The sequence below is a fragment of the Fukomys damarensis genome, unplaced genomic scaffold (genome assembly GCF_012274545.1).
Source record: "Fukomys damarensis isolate Sample0158 unplaced genomic scaffold, DMR_v1.0_HiC HiC_scaffold_39, whole genome shotgun sequence".
NCBI classification, from domain to species: domain Eukaryota; kingdom Metazoa; phylum Chordata; class Mammalia; order Rodentia; family Bathyergidae; genus Fukomys; species Fukomys damarensis.
Window position 1 is genome coordinate 46,605,254 of NW_022900951.1, and position 9,623 is coordinate 46,614,876.

A 9,623-nucleotide genomic window follows, 5' to 3' on the forward strand; every position below is an offset into this window, starting at 1 on the left:
AAATCCTCAGTAGCACGGGAAGTAGCAGAAAGAATCAACAACTGGGATCTCATCTTATTAAAAAGCTTCTGCACTGCCAAAGAAACCATCAACAGAACTAAGAGACAACCTACAATGTGGGAAAAACTTTTTACCAGCTGCTCCTCAGACAAAGGACTATTATCTAAAATATATAAAGAACTCAAAACAGCCAGCCCCCCAAATATAAAGACCCAATTCTAAAATGGGCATCTGAAATGGACATTTCTCAGACACAGAAATAAAAGCAGCAATTAAATATATAAATATGTGAAAAAATGTAGCCTCTTTATTAAATGGTGCTGGCTTTCTACATCCTGAATAGTAAAACCAGATTCATGTTTCTCACCATGCACTGAATTAAAATCAAAATAGATCAAATATCTAAATATTAAATCAGAAATACTAAATCTGCTAGAAGAGGAGATAGGTAGAACTCTTTAGGACATAGATATAGTCAAAGAGTTCATGAACAAAACCCCGATCGCATATTACAAAGAATCAACAGCTAGCAACTCATAATATTTAAAAGCTTTTAAAGCTGGTGTGGTGGCGCACGCCTGTAATCCCAGCACTTGGGAGGCTGAGGCAGGAGGATCGCTGTGAGTTTGAGGCCAGCCTAGGCTACATAGTGAGTTCCAGTTCAGTCTCAACTACATAATGAGACCCTGTCTCAAACAAACAAACAAACAAACAAAAAACTAAAAGCTTTGTACAACAAATGAAATCAACAACAGAGTGAAAAGAGAAACCCACAAAGTGAGAAAATGTTTTAGCCAGTAGCTCCTCAGACAAGTGACTAATATCTACAACATGTAAAGGATTGAAAAAATCAGACCCCTCCAAATTTAAAGATTGAATAATAATAAAAAAAACTGGGGATCTTAGATGAATACATACTTCTCAGATGAAGAAGTACAAATAGAAAATAAACATATGGAAAAAGTGTTCAACATCACTGATCATTTGAGAAATGTAAATTTAAAAAATGCTGAGATTCTATCTCATTCCAGAAATAAAGGTTATTATCAAGAAATAAACCAACAACAAATGCTGGCAGGGCTGAGAGAAAAAGGAATCCTGCTCCACTTTTGGTCAGAGTGTAGACTGGTGCAACATCTGTGGAAATAAATCAGTATGAAGATTTCTCACAAAACAAGGATTAGAGATCCCATCTGACCCAGCTATTCCCCTGCTGGGTATCTTCCCAAAAGAATTAAAAACATCATACCACAGCAATATACATGCATCCACGCTTATATTGGCACAGTTTGTAATAGCTAAATCTTGGAAACAACCCAAATGCCCATCAACTGATGAATGGATAAAAAAAGATGTGTGTTTTTAAAAATATACAACAGAGTTCTACCCAGCCACAAAAAATAAATTTGAGACAGTTTTAGCTAAATGGATGACCCTTAGACCATACTCTTAAGTGAAAAAATATTATTTTTTAGGTTTCTAAACAAGTATACAGCTGATGTGAAAAATGTTGATTTTTTTCTAAATACACAATTCATATTATCTAATATTCTTATTGATATTTTATGCTCTCATTAACTACACATTGTATAATATAATAAAAACCTCCTGACAAAATAGTAAGAACAGCAAGATATCAAGCACATCCTAAAAAAAAAGGCCCAGGAAAGCAAAACACATGTGCTTCATTGTAAGTGATAGTTGTACATTGAATATGCTGTTGTCATGTATGAAGACTGCCTTGGGTGTGACAACTGAAACACAGATTTTTTTGTGATACAGTTCTATTGGTGTTTTCATTGTAGTTAATATATGAATCTTTTTGTGTTATTGTCATTTTTTGGTACCAGGAGTCAAACTCAGGGCCTCACACTTGCCAAGCAGGCACTGTGCTGCTGAGCTACATCCCCAGCTGTTTTTTATAAATTAATTTTATTGGTACATTTTAGATATAAAATAGAATGACATTCACCATTGGAGATTTGTACCTTTACATAATGTATCTTGATTCTTATTTTTCCCCATTCCCCTGCCCTCCCTTCAACCCCTCCACCCCTCCCTATTTACAAAGACTTTGTTTCCATTTTTTCATTTAATCATATTAATTCCATCCCCTCTTTCCTTTCCCTTACTTCTCTCATTTCCCCTTCCCCTTTGCACCCTTTTCTTCCTATCTCACATTATCTATTATACATTTTGATCCTTATTTACACTTTCAATTATACATTTTGATTCTTTTGTTTGTTTTTGGTACCTGGGATTGAACTCGGGTCCTTGCACTTGCGAGGCAGGTGGCGGAACCACTGAGCTAAATCCCTAGCCCTTGATCCTCATTTTTACTCTTTCAATTTCCCCCACCAGAGAAACTATTCAGTATTTATATATGTGTGTCCTATCTATTTCACTTAATAGTATCGCCTCAATGTGCACCCATTTATCTATAAATGCCTCTAGTTTCTCATTCTTTATGGCTGAATAGCACTCCATTTTATTTAAAAAAAAACAACACATTTTTTTTATCCAGTCTCCTGTTGATGGGCAATTGGGCTGCTTCCAAGTTTTAGCTATCATGAATTGGGCTGCTATGAACATGGGTGCACATATATCATTGTGATATGATTCTTTTAATTCTTTGGGGAAGATACCCAGCAGCAGGACAGCAGGGCCAAATGGGACCTCCAATCTTAGTTCTCTGAAGTATCTCCATACTGATTTCCACAGTGGTTGCACCAGTCTGCAACCCACCAGCAGTGGAACAATGTTATTCTTTCCCCACAGCCCCACCAGCATTTGTCATTGGTTGATTTCATGATAGCAGCCATTCTTCCTGGGGTGAGGTGGAATCTCAGTATTGTTTTCATTTGCATCTCTCGAATGACCAGTGATGTGGAACATTTTTTCATATGTTTATTTGATATTCCTACTTCTTTGTCTGAGAAATGTCTGTGCATTTCAGATGCCCATTTTTGGATTGGATCTTTAAATTTGGGTGGTCTGATTTTTGTAAGTTCTTTATGTATTTTAAATAGTAGACCTTTGTCTGAGGAACAGCTGGTAAATTATTTCCCCCACATTGTGGGTTGTCTTTTCATGTTGTTGGTAGTTTCTCCTGCTGTGCAGAAGAAGCTTTTTAATAAGAAGAAATCCCACTTGTTGATTGTTTATGCTAGTTCAGGTGCAACTGAGATTTTTTTTTCATGAAATCTTTTCCTATGCCAATGTCTTCAAGAGTTATACCCAACCTCTCTTCCAGCCAGTTTAGTGTTTCTGTTTTAATATTTAGATCTTTAATTAATTTTGATTTTAGTTTAGTTCATGGTCAAAGATATAGGTCTAGTTTTACTCTTTGACAGATTGAAGCCCAATTTTTCCAGAACCATTTGTTAAAGAGGCTATCTTTCGTCCAGTGAGGGTGTTTGGCTCCTTTGTTGAAGACGATGTGCTTGAGTGTGTCTGGAGTTGTTGCTGCATCTTCTAATCTGTTCCACTGGCTGTTGGGTGTGTTTCTTTGCCAGTTCCATGATGTTCTTAGCACAGTAGATTTGAGGTATAGTTTCAAGTTGGTGATTGTGATAAACCCTACCTTGTCTTTATTGTCTAGAATTGCTTTTGATATACTATGTCTCTTCTTGTTCCAAATGAATTTTTGATTGTTTTCTCAAGGTCTGTGAAGTATGCTGGAATTTCAGTTGGGATTACATTGAATCTATATAGCAATTTTCAAGTATGGCCATTTTTATTATATTGGTTCTTCATACTCAGGAGCAAGGGATGTCTTTCCATTTTGTATTATCCTCTTCAATCTCTTTTTTCAGAGTGCTATAGTTTTCAGAGTAGAAGTCTGTGATTTCTTTTATTAGGTTGATTCCTAGGCATTTCAGTTTTTTGAATGCTATTGTGAAGGGAGTTGTTTTTCCAGTTCCTTTTTCACTGAGTCTGTAGTTCATGTACAGGAAAGCTATTGATTTTTTTTGTGTGTGTTGACCTTGTATCCAGCTACTTAACTGAATTTGGTTACTAAGTCTAGAAGACTTTTAGTGGAGTTCTTGTGGTCTTCCATATAGAGTATCATGTTGCTGCAAATAATAACAACTTAAATTCTTCCTTTCCTATCTTTATTCAGTTTATTTCTTTCTCTTGTCTAATTGCTGTGGCTAATGTTTCCAAAACTATATTGAAGAGGAGTGGTGATGGTGGACATCCTTGTCTTGTTCCTGATTTTAGTATGAAGGATTTCAGTTTTGACCATTTCATTTTTTGGAGTGCTGGTTTGGTATTCATGAGTATCAGATTGTTCCATCTTGGTGCCCTTGGGTTTGCTTTAGGTGATCTGGCTCTTGGTTTTTCATAGATGGATTTTATCAGACTGAGGTAGAGACCTACTCAAATTTTTTATAGAGTTTTATCATGAATACTTGTTGGATTTTGTCAAATGCTTTTTCTGCACCTATTGAGAGAATCATGTAGTTTTTGTCCTTGGCTCTATTAATTTAGTGTATTACGTTTATTGATTTGCATGTGTTGAACCATCCCTGCATCCATCTGATGCCCTCTTGGTAAGTGTTTATGATCTTCTTGATGATCTTCTGCATTCCATTTGCCAGTATCTTATTGAGGATTTTTGCATCTGTGTTCATTAGTGAGATTGGCCTATAGTTCTCTTTTTCAGTTGGATCTTTCTCTGATTTTGGAATTAAGGTGATGCTTTCTTCCAGGAATGGATTTGTGAGTATTGCCTCCCTTTCAGTTTCATTAAGAGTGTAAACAGTAGTGGCAATAGTTCTCTAAATGTCTTGTAGAATTCAGCAGTAAAGCCATCAGGGTCCAAGATTTCCTTAGTAGTAAGTTTTTAATTATATTTTCAATGTCATTGATTAACATTAGGTTGTTTAGAATTTTTAAGTCTTCTTCATTCAACTTTAACAATTCATATGTATCTAGGAATCTTCTGTCTTTTCAATCTTATTGGCATAGAGGTTCTCAAAGTAGGTATTGATGATCCTCTGGATTTCTGCTTGGTCTGTTATAATTTCACCCTTTTCATTACTAATTGCATGGGTTTGTTTCTTTCCTTTTCTTATTAGGTTGGCTAAGGGTTTGTCAGTTTCATTTATTCCTTTGAAGAACCAGCTCTTTGCTTCATTGATCTCTTTTGCATCATTCTCTTAGTTTCCATCGCATTGATTTCTGCTCTGGTCTTTATAATTTCTTTGTATGGGTTTTGGGTTTGTCCTGCTCTTCTTTTTGTAGAAGCTTGAGATTCAGCATCAGGTTGTTTATTTGAGCTCACTCTGTTTTCATAATATGAGTATTCACCAATATTAATTTCCCTCATAGGACTGCTTCAATTGTGTCCTACAGATTCTGATATGTTTTATTGATATTGTCATTTAATTGTAGAACCTGTCTAATTTCTTCTTTAATTTTCTGTGTGACTCATTGGTTATTTAGAAGTGTGTTGTTAAATTTTCAGGTGTTTATTAAATTCTTTAAGTTTATTTTGCTATTAATCTCCAATTTCAGCACACTGTGCTCTGATAATATATAGGCAATAACTTCAATTCCTTTGCATTTACTTAAACATGTTCTATCAGCAAGTATGTGGTTTATTTTGGAGAATGACCCATTTGCAGCTGAAAAGAATGTGTATTTTGATTATGTATGGTGAAGAACTCTGAAAACATCTGTTAAGTTCATTTGTTTAAGAGTTTGATTGACTTCTAGTATTTTGCTGTTTATTTTCTGACTAGTGGATCTATCTATTTGTGACAGTGGGGTATGAGGTATCCTCTACTATTGTATTAGTGCTCATTTGATTTTTTGTATCCATTAGTTTTTGTTTTATATATTTGGCTGCACTAGCATTTGTTGCATATATTTTTATGACTGTCATCTCTTCCTCTTGGATTTTTCTCTTTACAAGGATGTAGTGTCCTTCTTTGTCTCTCTCAATCAGTATTTCTTTGAAATCCATTTGATCTGCAAAGAGGGTACTTAGTCCTGCTTTTTTTTTTTAGGTTCCTGTCACATGGATATTGTTTTCTATCTGTTAACTTTCAGTCTATGAGTTTCTTTTTGAAGTAAGTGGGTTTTTTGTATGTAGCATGTTGTTGGATCTTGCTTCTTGACCCATTTAACAGTGTATTTCTATGATTGGTGAATGGAGACCATTTACACTGATGTATATAACTGATATATATATTGATTGATTCATGTTATAACCTTTTCTTTTTGTTGGATTATCCCCCTTTACATTTATTTTCTTGTCATGCCTATTACATTCATTCTTCTGGGTTTCCTGGTGTTGTGATTCTCATTGTCTACTCCTAGTATTGTTTAAAATTTTTTGGAGGACTGGTTTCATATTCAGTAAGTTCCTCAGGTGCTCATTGTCATGGAAGTATCTTATCTGTCTATTAAGGTAAAGATAGTTTTTCCATGAACATCAATCTGGGTTGGAGGTTGTTCTCCTTTAGGGCTTGTAATACATCACTCCAGGCTTTTCTTGACTTAAGGGTTTGTGTTTAGAAGTCCAATGTGATTCTGATGAGCTTTCCTTTGTATGTGATTTGTTTCTTTTCTCTAACCACTTGCAGAATTTTGTTCTTCTGTTGGGTTTGTGGAATCTTAACTATTATATGCCTAGGTGTAGGTTTTTTTTTTATCATGGTAGTTGGAGTCCTATATGCCTCACTTACCTGTGTGTCAAGTTCTTCTCCCCTGCTTGGGAAGTTTTACGCCATTACTTCTGTGAAAATTTTTGTTCTGTTTTTTTGTTATGTCGGCTGCACTCTCTCCTGTTTCTTCATTTACTTGGATAGGTCTCATGCTATTCTTCTATGAACCATCTAGCAGCTGCTGGATTGATTTGTTGTGGTCCCTTACTATTTTAAAGAAATTTTTCCTTTCCTGGTCACTAGTCTCAATCTGTATCTGAAATTCTGTCCTCACATTGGCTCATTCTGCTGAGTAAAACTTTCAGTGGAGTTTTTAATCTCCTGGAATTCAGTTTGCATCTTTTTCATGGATTTCATTTGTTTCCTATGCTGGGATTCCACCATGTTCCTCAGCTCCTCTATTTTTAAAAAATCTATGTCCACTCCAGATTTATTAATCATGTCTTGCACTATATACATAATCTCTGTTGTTATCTGAGAAGTTATTTCTGGTTTCATTTTTTCCAGAAGCTCTTTCTTTGCCAGTTCAGGGAGTCCACTTGATTGAGTATCAGATTGTTCCATCTCGTTGCCCTTTGCGGTTGCCTTAGGTGATCTGGAAGTCTGGTTTTGAGACTTGTTTACATGTATTCTCATTTCAACAGATGCAGCCTGCTGAGCCTTTGTTGAGGTGACTTGTTGCTCACCCAGTGGTCTTTGATTGTTAGCGAGCCACTGAGAGGCCTTTTCTCTGCTGCTCACCCCTGCATCACTTTCTGGGTTCAGAATGGTGGCCTTCTGGATTTCTGCGCTGCCCTGTTGTGCAGGCTGGGTTCTGGCTGTGGGCCTGTGCACACCTGGGATGGTATCTAGGTGTGCCTCTGTCTGGGGCCAGCCCTCTTCCATAGCTGTTGTCTGGGAGGGCCTTTGGCTGGGCGCTGTGCACCCCAGTTGCTGGTGTCTGAGCGAGATTCTGCCTGGGGTCTGCATGCACTTATCAATGGTATCAGGGTGGGCTTCTGGCTGTTGATTTTGTGCCTGTGCAACTCTTTTCCAGGCAGGCCTTCAGCTGAGCCTATGGGTCTGAGCTTCTGGGGTCGGGCCAGGGGCCTGGCTAGGACCTGCCTGCAACCATGTCACTCTCTCTGACATCTGCATGCACTTACACATGGAATATGGGCAGGCCTCTGGCTGCTGCTTGTTGTGCACCTGTGGGGCTCTTTTCCGGGTGGGTCTTTGGTTGGGAGGGTCTGAGCTGCTGGGGTCAGGGTGGGGCCCTGGCTAGGACTTGCGTGAGACCCCACCAGTCTGGCCCAAGCTGGCATCTTGCTGGGATCTGTGTAAACTTATCCCCCGGGTGTTTCTATTTTTTAGAATTTTTACAACAAAAAACAGTCAATGCTGAAAATGTTGATGCTTTTTTATAATTGTATAGTTTTAAATAATTTTGGTGTTCTGTTCCTGTTAAGTAGTCATCAATGCAGTAAAAATCATAAAATTAAAAAGATTAAAAAGTTCTAGTATGCATGATATGCTTTTTGTTAAAATGATATTCTTTCCAAGGGCAAAATACTGAAAGCATAAGTCTGGAGACAAATACAAACACTGTGATGAAATAAATGACTTGCAACATGTAAAAAAATGCATATAAGCTTTTCTTTGTGAATGTACAACATTTGGAAGACCTTCTGTTGAGATGGCTCTTCCCAGTTTTGGTCCTTCCTACCATTTGGAAGGTTTTTCCATCTGAGAAGGTGCAGTGACTATCTCTAGATCTGCTGCACTCCTAGCCACATGGGAACCAAAGAGTCATGTGAACATTTTAAGAAAGAGGACACATTTCATCAGTCTGATATGCTCATGTCTCTCTTTATAAAGTAGAGTTTCTGGTTCATTTGGAATTGCAAGTAGACCATTACTCAGCAAGGGAAATACCATATACTACAAATTTGGCTGAAAGAGGAAAACGTTTTTTGAGAGCCATGTGTAAAACACTGGGGTGCCAACATCATCATACTTAGTGCTTACCTAACATGTTCTCTTTGAAGCATTCCTTTTGTACCCTGTCAAGAGTCATTTCATATAATTTTGTTCAAAATTAATTCATAATTATGATTAGGGCTGTCTGAGGCCCAATGTCACCTTAGCCGTGGGCCAGCTATGGTATGTTGAAATGTAACTCTGTGAACCTCTGATCCCAAGCTGAGGCCTCAATGGTCCCGTGATACTGCGACACTCAAGGGCAAGATTACATTAGCCGAAGACATCCTGGTTCTTTGAGAACTGAGTAGTCATGAAAAAGAGAAAGGTTTCATCTGGGGGAAAGACAAATTCCTTATTAGACTGCTACCTCTTCCCACCTACTATTTTAAAAATTCTTTGCCCTTCTCACTGTCCTCATCAGCCTAAGATCCTTATCAACATAAGATTACCACCTCCCTCTGAGTCACCTAATACTCCCTCTAATTATTGTGTGTGCCCAATAAATAGAGGCTAGCTCAGAGTGTCTTCATCTTTGCCCACTCTGGCACTGACCTCCCAGCCCCTCCACCCACCATGTACTTCAAAATTATGTGTAGTGTCTTTCTTTCTTTAGCCCTCACAGTCTCCCTCTGTAGGCAGATCGGAGAATTGATCAGACTCTGAAACACCCTGTGTAGTTTAGACTCACTTTGTCACTTGTCAACTGGAAGGAGGCTAGAATAGCAGCAGTGTGCTCTCTGCGGGCTGTGCCACCAACCTAGTGTCCTCTTTACTCAGGGCCCACGCTTGTTCCTTTAGACTCATCCCCTAGCTGAACTCAGTCTGCTTTGTTTTGCTGGGCTTCATGAAATACTCAGAAGAGGGTGCTCATCATTCTGATCACAGTTCTGCTCAGAAGGGGCTAGGCAACTGTCCCTGCTGTGTGGGTGGAACTTACTACAGTAGGGTGAGTGCAAATACTAGTAAAGCTCATGCTTCCCCTTA